The sequence below is a fragment of the Macrobrachium nipponense genome, chromosome 21, assembly GCF_015104395.2.
Source record: "Macrobrachium nipponense isolate FS-2020 chromosome 21, ASM1510439v2, whole genome shotgun sequence".
Classification (NCBI taxonomy): Eukaryota; Metazoa; Arthropoda; class Malacostraca; order Decapoda; family Palaemonidae; genus Macrobrachium; species Macrobrachium nipponense.
The window spans coordinates 29,970,630-29,985,902 of NC_087212.1; positions in this window are offsets into that span (position 1 = coordinate 29,970,630).

Sequence of the window (15,273 nt, forward strand, 5' to 3'; positions counted from 1 at the left end):
CACCAGGAATCCTGCTCCATCTGCTATGAGCTGGTGGAACAGTTTTCGGACGGAGTAAGTATATACCGGCGTAGCGTTTTCCTCTTACTGGTATATACTATCACATAAATTTGGAGTATAGTGTTATATGGTTATACGCGTCAAATGTTAATGATTCGTCCTTGGGGATTCGTTGTAAGGATTACAATGACCCTCTCTTTCAGGCTGCTGCCGTTAAGGATGCCGCGTCGACTACCCTGAGGGCCTGGGTAGGTGGCTTCGGCAAGAACGCGCCGAAGGGGCAGCCTTATATCTTGGATAAGAAGATGGCTGTCCAATCTTCCCAGGTGGGAAGTCGACTGGGTACGTGGACCCCGCCGCGGCAGCTCCGACGATCGCCACCATCCAACAACAGGTGAAGCAGGCCCTGATGGAGGGAGGAGGCCAGGATATCTCGGCGGACGTCGCGACTTTGACCTCAACGTAGAGCCAATGGCGGTAGGTGGGAGTGATTTATCGATTGAGGTAGGTTTGTTGGGCGCCCAAGGGCTTCCTTTGGACGCTTCTGGATCTTCTTCCCCTGTCCCTTCATCTTCATCTTTCCAAGGCTTCACGGGATCAGAGATCCCCACTAGGACGCCTACTGCCTCAGTAGTCCCCAAAGTTAAGGGACAAAGAGAGCAGAAGACCCTGCAGAGGACGTCGTCTAAGAAGACGTCGTCTTCTTCGTCTTCACGTAAGTCCCCGGCTCACCATCCCGGGGCAGAGAAGACGAAGACCTCTTCTTCGCATTCAAAAGGGTCAAGAGGTAAATCCTCTAAGGAGAAGGCCCGCGCTTCCGCCGACCCAGTACCTTCTCCCTCTGCCGGAGCTCCTCCGGTGACCCCTGTCGGGGCCAGTCCTGTTGGTCCCTTCGACCCTGTTGCTTTTACGGCAGGGGTCATGCAACAGGTAGGAGACATGGTCGGATCTCTGATGAACACAAGATTCGACCAAATGTTCTTGCAGATCTCTACCACTTTGACTCAGTCTGGCCAGTCGATTCAGAATATTTCTGATCGTCTGGCGGAGCAGGAGAATCGGTTGGCAGGGCTGAGCCAAGCACCTCAAGCCGTTCTCCCTATAGCAGGCGCCGGAGTTGCCTCGTTGCCTGACTATAACACCCTTCCCGCCTTCTCTATGAGCAATCCTTGGAGGGTAGCAGCCTTTGCTCCCTTCAAGGATGGCATGATCTCCATCCCGGACTATGGAACTCATCGTATTGAGGACTTCGAGTTCCATCCCGACGGCCTACAACCTCCTTTCATGGGGTACGCTAGGCTAACGGAGGCAGCCTTGAATAGAGAAGACAAGATCCCTAAGGAGACTGTTTTGCACAGTCGGGATCAAGCTCAAAGGGAATGGGTACGTTGCCTGGAGGATTGGGACTGTACTAACACCAAACTCCAGGCATTTAAAAGTCCTTTTACGATCTTTGCTACGGAGGAGGAGGTACCTCTCCCCTTCACAACTAAGATAGCAGAGATCACGATACAAGCTGCTATGAAGGATGAACCCCTTCCTCAGCTTAAGGAATCAGACCTGACGTCCCCTCTCTTTCCAGCTTTTGGGGAACTCTGGGAAGACCTGCCAGCTGCTTTCACGGTAGGAAAACTCAAACCGGACTGTGCCATGGATCAGTTCGGTGAGAGACTCCCTAGGCTACCGGATAACCTTATCCAAGCCAAATTCGAGGCGAGGACAAGATTAGGCAGGACTCTGAATTCGCTAGTGATGACAGAGGTTGCTGCACTGACTTACGGTACGGAGCCTCTATTCAAGCTCCTAGCAAAGTCACAAACACAAACGGTACAGTCGGACCTGTACGCGTTTGTGGTAGCCAGAAGGAATTGTAGGAAACATGTCCTACAAGAAGCTACAATTCAGCATGAGCCGAACAAGCTGCTTTCCTCCACCATCTGGGGGGCTGACCTCTTCCCAGAATCAGCTGTGAACGAGGTACAACATGAAGCAACTAGACTTAACCAAAGTCTAAGAGCTCGCTTGGGTCTTTCCAGCAAAAGGAAACCGGAGAATCCTTCTGCTAGCGCTAAGAAGCTAAAGAAGACCAAGAGGTTCCAGCCATATCAAAAGCAGCAGCAGCAACACTTTGTATGAGGCAGTTCCGGTCTCTCAGCCCGCACAACCGGCAACTGCAAAAGGGCAAAGCCAGCCCATCCTCTTGTTGGCTCCACAAAACCAACCTTCGACCTCCTATGCGGTTTCCCCAGCTTTCAACCCTCTTTTTGAAAGTCAAGCCTTCCAAACCATTAACAGGTTCGCAAGGGGAAGCAGAGCTAGGGGTTCCTTTCGTCAGAGGGGTGGCGGAAGGGCAACCAACAGGGGGAAGCACTTCCATGGAGGGCGTGGAGCACGCCCTGCACTACAGCAAGTGAGAACCCTCAGGTAGGAGGGAGGCTGTTCCTCTTCCGTCACAGGTGGGGGTTCAGCAATTGGGCACAGAGCATTGTGTCCAAAGGGCTGGGATGGAGTTGGCTCAAAGGTCCCCCTCCATCCAAATCATTCCTTCAACTTCCAACAAAGGAATTGACAGATTATGCGCAAGAGCTCCTTCAGAAAGGGGTAGTGTCAAGAGTCAAGCATTTAAAGTTTCAAGGACACTTATTCAGCGTGCCAAAGAAAAGCTCATCAAAAAGAAGAATAATCTTAGACTTGTCCCGGCTAAACTTATTCATTCGTTGCGACAAGTTCAAAATGCTGACCATCTCGCAGGTGCGGACCTTACTTCCCCGTGGGGCCGTCACCACCTCTATCGATCTTACATACGCATACTATCATATCCCAATAGCGAGACACTTCCGGCCATACCTAGGCTTCAAGTTAGGAGACCAGGCATTCTCTTTCAAGGTGATGCCCTTCGGGCTGAACGTAGCCCCCAGGGTATTCACGAAAATAGCGGAAGTAGTAGTCCAACAACTGAGATCACAAGGGATAATGGTAGTAGCGTACCTCGACGATTGGCTGATTTGGGCAACAACCGTCGAGGAATGCCTCAGAGCCACAAACAAAGTAATCCAGTTTCTGGAACATCTGGGGTTCCAAATAAACAGGACGAAGTCCAGACTCACTCCGGAGTCTTGTTTTTAATGGCTCGGCATTCAATGGGACTTGACCTCCCATACTCTGTCAATTCCGTCGGTCAAAAGGAAGGAAATAGCCAAGTCAGTAAGACAATTCCTCAAATGCCAACGAACGTCAAGGAGAAACCAGGAAAGGATCCTAGGTTCACTCCAGTTTGCATCAGTAAGAGACGTTCTTTTGAAAGCAAAATTGAAGGATATAAATCGAGTTTGGCACTCAAGAGCAAATGTCAAATCTCCAGACAAGTTGTCAGTAATCCCGCAGATTCTTCGCAATCGTCTCCGGCCATTAGCGGAGACCAGGAACCTGTCCAAATCAGTTCCTATCCAGTTTCCCACTCTGGCACTGGTTATTCACACAGACACCTCTCTAAGCGGGTGGGGAGGATATTCCCAATTCAAAAAGGTTCAAGGAACTTGGTCATCTCAGTTCCGCCGGCTTCACATAAATGTACTGGAAGCCATGGCAGTGTTCCTCACTCTGAAGAGGCTTCTACCAGCAAAGAACTCTCATATAAAGCTGGTTTTGGACAGCGCAGTAGTAGTACACTGCATCAACAGGGAGGATCCAAGTCAAAGCATGTGAACCATGTCATGATAGCCATTTTCTCTCTAGCAACCAAGTACAAATGGCATCTATCCTCCACCCATCTAGCAGGAGTAAGGAACGTGATAGCGGACGCCCTGTCTCGGTCAGTTCCTCTAGAATCAGAGTGGTCCCTGGACAAGAGCTCATTCCAGTGGACACGCCGGAGTGTTCCAGGTCTCCAAGTAGATCTCTTCGCATCTCAAGCGAACCACAAGCTCCCTTGCTATGTGGCCCCCAACCTGGACCCTCTGGCCTATGCCATAGACGCCATGTCCATAGATTGGAATCAGTGGAAGAAGATGTACATCTTTCCTCCAGTGAATCTTCTATTGAAAGTCCTGAACAAACTCAGGACATTCAAGGGACAAGTAGCTCTAGTAGCCCCGAACTGGCCCAAGAGCAACTGGTATCCTATGCTTCTGGAATTGGGTCTCTGACCTCGACGGATCCCCAATCCCAAATTATCTGTCAGTACAAAATTATCTCAGTCAAATTATCTCAGTCAAAACCCTAACTTTATGGACTTCATGAAGTTTGCGGCTAAGAGAGATGCTAATATTGATCCTCAAAATATTCTTTTCTTAGAATCAGATAAGAGAGAATCAACCTTGAGGCAGTATGATGCTGCTGTTAAGAAGTTAGCAACTTTCCTGAAGGAAACAAACACTAGAACCATGACAGTCAACCTGGCTATATCCTTTTTCAGGTCTTTATTCGAAAAAGGATTAGCAGCTAGTACTATTACAACTAATAAGTCAGCTTTAAAGAAAATCTTTCAGTTTGGTTTTAAAATAGACTTAACAGACTCCTACTTTACGTCTATTCCCAAAGCCTGTGCGAGGCTTAGACCTTCTGAAAGGCCTACTTCAGTTTCATGGTTCTTGAATGACGTTCTCAAGCTGGCTTCAGACACTGACAACGCTTCTTGTACATATATAATGCTACTGAGGAAAACTCTATTCTTATTAAGTTTGGCCTCAGGAGCCAGAATATCAGAACTGTCGGTGCTTTCCAGAGATGCTGGACATGTAGAATTCCTCCCCTCAGGAGAAGTTTTACTATCTCCAGATCGTAGTTTTCTGGCAAAGAATGAGGATCCTTTGATGAGGTGGGCTCCTTGGAAGGTCATCCCTCTTCCACAAGACCCTTCTCTCTGTCCGGTGACGACTTTACGAGCCTTCATGTCCAGGACATCCTCTACATCCTCAGGCCCCCTTTTCATGAGAGAAAAAGGTGGTACTATTTCAATAAAGGGAATTAGGCAACAAATTCTCTACTTTATTAAACAAGCAAATCCTGAATCATTCCCCAAAGCTCATGACATCAGGGCAGTAGCCACCTCCTTTAATTATTTCCAGCACATGAACTTTGATGACTTAAAGAAGTATACAGGCTGGAAATCGCAGACAGTTTTTAAGCGTCATTACTTAAAGTCCTTGGAATCTTTAAAATTTCTGGCAGTGGCAGCGGGAAACATAGTTTCCCTGACACTGTTCAGTAGTTGTAGTCGAAGATCCAGATCTCCTTTCTACCTGCCTCAGCTAATAATGCACCTAACCTACCGTTATGCTCTTTGGGTCCTTCAGCCTTAGCTGCTTAGGAGGATACTTACAGTGGTGTGTCCCTTATTTTTTTGCTAGGGGCACCCACAACTATATTGTATATATTAACTGTAACTATCGGTGTGGCTCCCCATATTTTTATGCTAGGGAAGCACACCAATATTTTTGAGACACTTAACCCTTAAACGCCGACTGGACGTATTTTACGTCGACATTTTTTGTCTCTCGGGTGCCGACTGGACGTATTTTACGTCGACATACAAAAGTTTTTTTAAAAATTCGCGGAAAAATACTTTTAGGCCTACCAGCCGAAAACTCTTGAATCACGCGCCTTGGGGGATGCTGGGAGTTCACGGATCAAGGTGTTGTTTTGTTTACAATCGTTACGCAGGCGCGCAAGCGCGAATTTCTTTCTTGCCGCACTAAAAAGTATCTGTGACACATCTCGGAAATTATTTCGTCACTTTGACATAATTTTTTTTACCATTTTAAATTAGCCGTTATATGTAGTATTATATATGAAAATGTGCGCATTTTTATGTAGAATACAGCAAAAAAATACTCATGATTGTAGCTTTTATCAGTTTTGAGATATTTTCATATAAATAAGGATAAGTGCCAAAATTTCAACCTTCGGTCAACTTTGACTCTACCGAAATGGTCGAAAAACGCAATTGTAAGCTAAAACTCTTATATTTTAGTAATATTCAATCATTTACCTTAATTTTGCAACTAATTGGAAGTCTCAAGCACAATATTTCGATTTATGGTGAATTTATGAAAAAACTTTTTCCTTACGTCCTCGCGGTAACTCTTCCGAAAAAAATCATACATGCGATTGTGGTAATGTTTGCACCATTTTAAATTAGCTGTTACATAAAGTTTTATATATGAAAATGTGCGCAATTTCATGCACAACACAACTAAAAACAACCCATGGTTGTAGCTTTTATCAATTTTGAAATATTTTCATATAAAAAATAATAAGTGACAAATTTTCAACCTTCGGTCAAATTTGACTCTACCGAAATGGTCGAAAAATGCAATTGTAAGCTAAAACGCTTATATTATAGTAATATTCAAGCATTTACCTTCATTTTGCAACAAATTGGAAGTCTCTAGCACAATATTTCGATTTATGGTGAATTTATGAAAAAAATAACATTTTCTTTACGTCCGCGCGGTAACTCTTCCGAAAAAATCATACGTGCGATTGTGGTAATGTTTGCACTATTTTAAATTAGCCGTTACATAAAGTTTTATATATGAAAATGTGCACAATTTCATGTATAATACAACAAAAAATAGTTGAAGGTTGTAGCTTTTTTCATTTTTGGAATATTTGCATATAAATCACGATAAATAGAAAAAAAACCACGTTCGGTCAAATTTGACTCTACCGAAATGGACGAAAAACGCAATTGTAAGATAAAACTCTTACAGTCTAGTAATATTCAGTCATTTATCTTCATCGTGAAACAAATTCGAAGTCTCTAGCACAATATTTAAATTTATGGTGAATTTTAAAAAAAAACTTTCCTTCCCTCCTCGCGCGGATTCTCCGCCACAAATCTCCGAAATGCGTAAGTCCCATTCTCGGAATATTTGCTCCATTTCATATTAGGCATTTCATAGAGTTTTATATATGAAAATGTGCGCAATTTCATGTAGAATAAAACGAAAAATATTTGAAAGTTGTAGCTTTTCTTATTTCCGAAATAATTGCATATAAATAAATATATATAAAAACAATTCGACATTCGGTCAACTTTAACTCGTCAGATATGGTCGAAAACTGCATTTGTAAGCCAATATTCTTACAGTATAGTAATATTCAATCATTTGTCTTCATTTTGAAAGAAATTGGAAGTCTCTAGGACAATATTTAGATTTATGGTGAATTTTTGAAAAAATTATTTGTTTACCTCAGCGCATTACGAATTCATGCATTATTTTGTGATAATATTTTCTCTGTGTTGCTTTTATCGTTTTACAATGTGTTATATACCAAAATGATCGCAATTTAGTGTACATTACAACGAAAAAAAAGTAACTTGTTACCTTTAACCGTTTTGCGCACAGCACGATTTGAATACAATTATATATGAAATTTCGTTTTTGCGCTATCATATATCGCATTATTTATATATGATAATGATAATGTTTTTCAATTCTGATGGTTGCATACTAAACTTCAGGCAATGACAAAAAAAGGAGCCAAAAATGAACTCTTAATCTTGAAAACTAAGCGCGCTGTGATTTTTTGAAAAAAATATTTTTTCTGCTTCCGCGCTCACTCTGAAACGTCTCCGGCACACGGGAGACATTTTTTTTTTTACCGCTTCGGCGTTTAAGGGTTAATTTTGTTTTCATTCACATTCATGTAACTTTTAGTGAGTGTTTTTCTTGATGTTAAAATTTTGAACCTCACTTGTATTAGATAAGTTATCATAAGTTTAAGTGTAATTTTAAGGTTAACTGTATATATTTATTTCATTAGTTTAAGTTAACTTTACTTTATGATGTAAGTCTCAATCAATTATACTCCTTTTTACTTTCTTTGTTTTATTGAGACCTTTCTCTCTTTTTATTTTCCCAATCTTGTGCTATTTCTCTGGTACTATTTCACGAAGTGACACGAACTGAGCCGAGAAAAGGGATTTTGACGAAGGAAAAATCTATTTCTGGGCAAGGGTTCATGTTGCCCAGTGAAATCCTCCCCTGTTTCCTGCCCTGCAGCCCAAGATTGGCATATAATGACAAGGATGGCCACCAAAGGCGCTGCAGTCGGCATGGTACATGCGTAGTAGTAGTAGTTGCTGACTCCGACTGTGTATCAGCTCTCTCAGGAGGGGGATTTTGATGAAGGAGAATTCTAAATGACAAGAGGTTCGTGGTAGTGGTCTCACTCGCCCCAGCTACATACTGACACTCTTTTATTTAGAGTGAGCGAGTCAGTTATTCTGACATCCTCCTGATTTTATTTTTTCTCTGGTATAATGTTAGTATCATTTACCTAGAAATAATGAACTTAAGGATTATTTCACTGGGCGACACGAACCCTTGTCCAGAAATAGATTTTTCCTTCGTCAAAATCCCTTTTTTGTATCTACGAGGATTCATAAGCCCAGTTTGCATTTTTAGCTCTTGTAGAAGGATAACTAGCAATGAAAGGTAAGAGAGATGCCTTTTTGTTTAATTTATTTAAACTAGTGCCATATAGTCGTAAAGACTCGGCAAGAGGTGGTATGCTTCCGTAGGTATGCTTCCGAAGAGACTATAGCTAGATTAGGCATATTTTTTGGGGGGAGAAGGGTTGTAATTATGTCACAGGCAACTTGTGTTATTGCTGAGTTTGGGATTAAGGGTCTCAGGGTTTGAGGGTGTGTCTCTCTGTGCCAGCCAGTGTCTTTAGCCAACGCTATTTGTGAGGTTATATTTCGGGGTTTCGGGAAATTAAAGTGTAATTTTTGGCATATTAAAGTGTTTATCGGGTTCGGTGAATAAGCTACGCGCACTTGCAATGGGTATACAAGTTTGGGCTCTGGTCATATGAAGACATGAGTGTAATTTCATATGTTTCCTGTCCTTTCTTTCTTTTTTTTTCTCTTTTTATTGGTGATTAATTTGCTCAAAAGTGTGTTTTTATTTTTGATGTCCCTCGAGATTCAGTGGACATTGGTGGTTTTGTGATACCATATGTGGGGATAATTGTGAGTTACGCCCTGGTGAGAGAGAGAAAGAGAGAGGCGAGTGTCTGAGAGAGAGAAAGAGAGAGAGGTGAGTGTCTGAGAGAGAGAGAGAGAGGCAAACAGGCGGATGGTTTTGCTGAGCGAAGCGGTCTTTCTCTCGAACTTTCCTTGTTGTTGTCTTCTCCCTATTTTTTTTTTTTTTGTTCCTGGCGTGACCTTGTATTTGATATTAACAGCTGTTCATATGGTGCATGTTTGTTTTTTATCTTTTATTGGGGGATGTTTGGTATTAATTTTTCTGGATTGGGATTTGTGTGTGTATAAATACATTAATGTTATTGAGGTTGGGGAAGATCATAAAGTATAAGAGCTTTCATAAAGAGAGCAAAATGGCTGACGCAAGTGGTAGGCAGACTCTACTTCACCGCATTACGAATGTTAGTGCTTGTGTTAGTCCATTTTGTGGAGCTGTGGATGGGGTTCTTTCACAGCCAGTACAAATCTTTATTGAAGGTGTAAATAATTATTTAAGCACCAAAGGGATAACAGATGATGTAGAGGCATTCAGAGAGGCGAAAGCTTTGTTAGATTTCAATAAGGGTGATCTTTCCTATCGTTGCAGGAGTTTCCAATATGCAAAATGTCAGACATAGGCTGATTTGCAAGCATTTTTAAGAGAAGCTTATGGCTCAAAGGAATACGGGGATATGGTGAGAGATCTAAGAGGGCTATATAAAATATGAAAAGGCACAACTAGGCTTATCATACATAGTTCAAAACTTTGACTCAGCGGGAGAATGGATAGAAAAATTGAAAACCTCTAAGTGGGTTAAAGGGGGTAGTGTCTCACTTGACAATTTACATAAACTGATTCATTTTGCGATGTTGCACGACGTACTGGATGCAATAGTGGATAGTTTTGATGAATAGATTGAACCTACATCAGATGAAGAATTAATTTACGCCCAAATTCAGAAACATATGTCTAAATGTCCCACTGTAGATGGTACATTGTTTAATGGGACAGGCCCGAGAAATACGGTGCAAAGAGACACAGAATTTTCTTCTCCCCGTTTGTCTGCAAAAGTTTAATATAATAGAAGGTCGATTGATCAAAGGCAACAGCAGTTGCGTTGCTACAGTTTTAATAAACCAGGGCACCCAAAGAAAATGTGTAGAGTTAAATATTGTGGAATGTGTAAGAGTATGGATCGCTATTGGCAATCTTGTCCATCACAGATATGGAAAGATGCGAGGCCTGCACTTCAAAGTTCTGGGAGTTATAATACAAGAACTTCCCAAGCAGGTCACTTAAGAGGGCAAAGGGATCGGCAAAATTTTTGGAAGGCCGATTAACAAAAAGGGTACAGATGATTAGTACATGCCATTGTGGTCTCGTAAGGATGCCTCAGAGCCCAGGCCTAGTTTACGGAACAGTGGAGGATGCTGATATCCCAGTATTTATTGATACTGGCACGAGTATCAACTTGATGAATCACAATTTGTATCAATCCATGTTCTCCCATTACCCTTTGAAACCCTCAACTGAGACGGTGTGTGATGAGCAAGCCCATAGATTAAACACTCTAGGTTGTATTCAAATACGGTTTACTCTCGGTGATAGAGTATTAATAGAACCATTTTTGGTTACAAAAGGGGTTGGGTTGGGCAAGCTGACTTGACTTTTGCTGGGTCATCCTGCATGTAGGAGAGACAAGATTTTGATCAATGCATGTGATGGTATAACGATTGGAATACCTGGTGTTTTTCTTCCTTATGAGGACGTGATTAGAACTAAGGATATGGAGATTGTTGAAAAAGGGGATGTGTTTGGCAGTGCTAATGGTGATGATACTGAGGTTATGGGGAGTGGTAATATTAAAACCCACACTGATGATACGGGGAATAACTGCGGTGATGCCATGCGAGATATTGGAGTCCACGGTGGTAACAATTTTGGTGAATGTGATAAGGGCATTATGGGTGGTGATACTGATACTAATACTATTGATATTATTACTGATACTAACAATGGGGTGGATGTAATGAGAACCACGGGTGGTGATGTTTATGGGATCGTGGAACGGGGAATTACTAACCACAAATATAAAGGTGTTTTATCAGAGGATGTTGTGTTAATGCCAGGTTCAAAGACTGGTAAAAGTGAAGTTGAGGGAAGTGAGAAAACCCGCTGATGTGTGTGTAATTGAGGGTAGTGAGAAGCTAAGAGGGATTATTAGCACAGCATCAGTGAACAGTGTATCAAACACTGGTGTTACATGGTTAGAATTATTGAACTGTAATGATACAGTCTGGAAATACCAAAGGAATACATATGTATTAGATCTCCAAGATTGGAGTAGTGACAGTGGTTCAGTAGCTATTGTAGAAGGGAAATCTGAGTTTTCAGAGGCAGAAATGCAATCAAGGAAGCGAATATTTAGGGAACATTTAGATAATGTGGATTACAGTGAGCATGTTGAAGTGGTAAGCAAGCTCTTGGCAGAATTTGGGGATACAATAGCCTTACAAGGTGATAAACTGGGATTGACTAATGCGTTAGAACATAAGGTAAACTTAGAGAATGGCAGGAATCATTAGGCCTAGTGTGTCTCCATACAACTTTCCCTTGTTAGCAGTGCCTAAGAAGGACTGGTTCTGTCCGCATATGCGTCGATTTTAGATGTTTAAATGAAAGACAATCCCTGACTGTTATCCAGTTGCGTGCATATCAGATCTTTTTGAAGAAATCAGGGGACATAATATTTATAGCTCAATTAATTTAGCACAGGGTTTTCTGCAGGTCCCTCTTAGTGAGTGTAGTAAGGAATACACGGCTTTTTCAGTGCCCAAGGGACACTATGAATATATGAATGCTGTTTGGTTTATCGGGCAGTCCGATGACTTTTACCAGGTTGGTGAACTCAGTTTTGCACGGGTTATTGGGTAAAATTTTTTTTGTATATATGGATGATATTTTAGTCGCAACAGACACGATCATGCAACACCTGGAAGTGCTTATAGAAGTACTTAGGAGGCTTAGATTAGCAGGGTTGAAAATTAAGCTAGATACGTGTTCGTTCTTGAAAAAGCAAATCATATATCTGGGCCATGTCATATCCAAGGAAGGGATTAGAGTAAAGGACGATAAAGTCAAAGCAATAACGAATGTTCACACCCCGAGATCAAAGAAAGAAATTAAGTCATTCCTGGGTATCGCCAGTTTCTTCCAGAGGTTTGTGAAAGGTTTTCTAACATAGCAGCTCCCCTAATAGATATATTGCGGAAATTCGTTCAATTTCAATGGGGGGAAACCCCAGTCTGAGACTTTTCAAAGCTTAAGGATATGTTAATGAATCCCCCAGTTCTGAAATTTCCAGATTTCAGCAAACCATTCACATTAGTGACTGATGCCAGTCAGGAGGGGTGCTTGCCTTATGCAAAAGTTTGATGGGAGATTCAATCCCATTATGGAGGAGTAATGATAGTTTATATTTGACAACGTCTCCAAAGGTTGTGAGAGAGAGAGAGAGAGAGAGATTGGTGGAAGAATGAATGGGAGTGGTTAAATGGCGGTCGGAAGCATGTCTGTTGTGGCGCTCTGTAGCAAGTCAGTGGAAGTCTGTTACGAGTCGCAAGCAGTGAGGCGTCTGGTGAAGTCAGAGTTGGTTTTGACAGCAGTTATCCTTTGGTGGTTAGTTGTTTTGGTGTTCTTTGATAGATTTTTGGGTTGTGAAGTTGTTGTGCGTGTGTCTGTCAGTTTGTGGTGAGGTTAATGAGGTTGGTGGTGCATTTTCGGTGTCTGTGAGTGGTGGTTGGGGCAGTGTTGGTTTTGGCGGGTGGTTGTGTTTCTGTAAGTCGTGTGGTTGTCGTGTTCTTTCGGGCTGTTGGTGTTCGTCTGCAGTGATTTGTCGGGTTATTGAGTTGTTGTGGGGTTGTGGGTCTCAGGTGGTTGGGTTGTGTTTGGTTGTCGGCGGTGGTTGTGTGTCGGCTAGCCTATAGCCTATATCCGGCGGACAGCACAGCCTAACCCTGAGTATCAGAAGCCAGAGGTGAGTACCTGTTTGTGTTTTGTGTGTTTGGTATTTCATTGAACCAATTGTCCTGCAGGTTAAAGGTAACGTAAAGGGGAAAGTGTGAGTGTGGGAAATTTTGTTAGCTGGTACGATTAACGTAACTGTGGGGAGTTCACTTGTTTTTTCCAAGCTTGTGATCCCGCCACATTATTTTTTGGCGCCTGAACAGGGACTGCTGTTGTGGCAGCTGCAGGACGATTGGTCTAGGCCAGTGTGAGTGAGTGGTGAGAAAGTTTGGGATGGAAGGACTTGAGTGAGGTGGAGAGGCTGAAGGAGGAGTTGAGGTTGGAGAGGGAAGTAAGAGGACAATTGGAAGTGGATAATGAGAGGTTAAGGGTAGAGTGTGAGGAGCTGAAGAGCGAGTTAGAGGAAATGAGAGGAATGCTAAAGCGTGCAAAAGTGGAAATGAAAGGAGAAGTGAAAGGAGCGGAAGAGAGAATGGTTGAGAAAATGGACGAAAAATTTTTAGCGATGATGAATGCAGTGCAGGAGATGATGAAGGGGTTCATGGGAGAGGGAGCTGTAGGAGGTAGGCCTACTAGGTCTTGTGATAGGCCAGAAGTGGTAAAGACAGTGGAAAAGCGAGTGGATGAAACTACGAGTGACAAAGGTGACTTGTTTGTGATAGGTAAGGGAAAGAGACAGGATAAGGATAAACCCTAGTTACAAGAATAAGAAGGGGGCTGAGGAAAAGAAGAAGACTAGGGGAAAGAAGGCTAGTAAGGATGACGGACACGATGAGACTAGGACTGAATACATTGGGGAAAGGGCTGAGAGTGATTTAGATAGCGGTGAGTGGAAACAGGTGGGTAGAAAGAAGGGTAAGAAGAGAGTAATCAGGAGCATGGATGTTAGTATGGAAGCTGATTCGCTGTATTCAGACGAGGTTAAGAGGGATCAGAATGTTAGTAGTGAAAGTGAGAGTGAGCGGGAAGTACGAAAGGCTGTATATATGAGAGAGATACATACCTAGATGTGCACAATACAAGGAATATGGTAGTAGGGACATAGGGGATTTTTTTAAGGAATATGAAAGGTATTGTGAGGCAAAGTATGGGGATAACAAGAGAGTCTGGGCAAGAGAGTTGGGTAGCTTTTTGATGGGATTTTTGTTGAATATGTATGGGGTAATGATGAGTGTGGGGAATGTGCCTTATGAGAGTGTGAAAGCCAGGATTGTGGAACAGGCGAAGAGGATAAGGAGTAGTGTTAGATATAGGAGAAAACATGGTTGTGATGGGGTAAGAATGAATGTTGGTGAGTCGTTGTCGATGTATGTGTGCAGGTTGGAAACATTAGCCAGGAAAAAGTTTGGGGATGAAGGGATAAATGAGTGTAAAGAGTTAGTGAGGAAGTTGTTGGCAACTGTGCCTGAGAGTGTGTATGAGTTTGTAAATCTGAAACGTAAGGAGAAAATGCGATGGACGAATGAAAGGTTGACGTGGAACGACATTTTGGAAATAGTAGAGGATTATGAGTTGGATAGGTGTATGAAAGAGAGTAGAAGTGTTAGTGTTAGGACTGAAGTGGCTGATGTTATACCAGAGTTTAAGAGCTATAGGGAGGCAGTTTTGGAAATGCCAAGGCGAATGGCAGAGCGAGTGGTTGATAGGAGCGTTAGAGCCAGTAACGTAAGTATGGTTAGCCCTAAGCAGTGTTACAGATGTGGAAAGCTAGGGCACAGGAAGAATGAATGTCGGTGGGCATTGGGAGCTTGCTTCGGGTGTGGGCAAACAGGGCATTTAGTGAGCGAGTTTAAAAAAGATAGAGATATTAAATGTTACAGGTGTGGGCAAGTAGGGCATATAGCAAGCGGATGTCGAGGTACTCGTGTGACTGAGGTTTGCGGGAAGAATGGGCATTATGCTAGGATGTGTAAGGAACAGTGGGCAAAATGTGTTGAATGTGGAATGGAAGGACATGTGGCGAGTGTGTGTAGGCGAAAGAGGATGAGTCAGGTTGGGAGTTTGGGAAACTAGGTACAAAGGGGATTCAGTTGGGTGGGTCCTCTGGTGTGCAGTCAGTAAGAGTGATGCATGTGCGTGAAGGATTGTTGCATGAATAAGGTTTTGGAGGAAGAGCTCATGAATGTATGAGTGTAAAAGTGAGGTGCAAAGGGGTGTGTTTGGTTGCTTTGATTGATACTGGGTGCAGTGTCAGTGTTCTTTTAAAGAATGGATGTGACAAGTTGCGGAGTGAGTTTGAAATTAGGAAATGTAAAGGGGAGGTACGAGG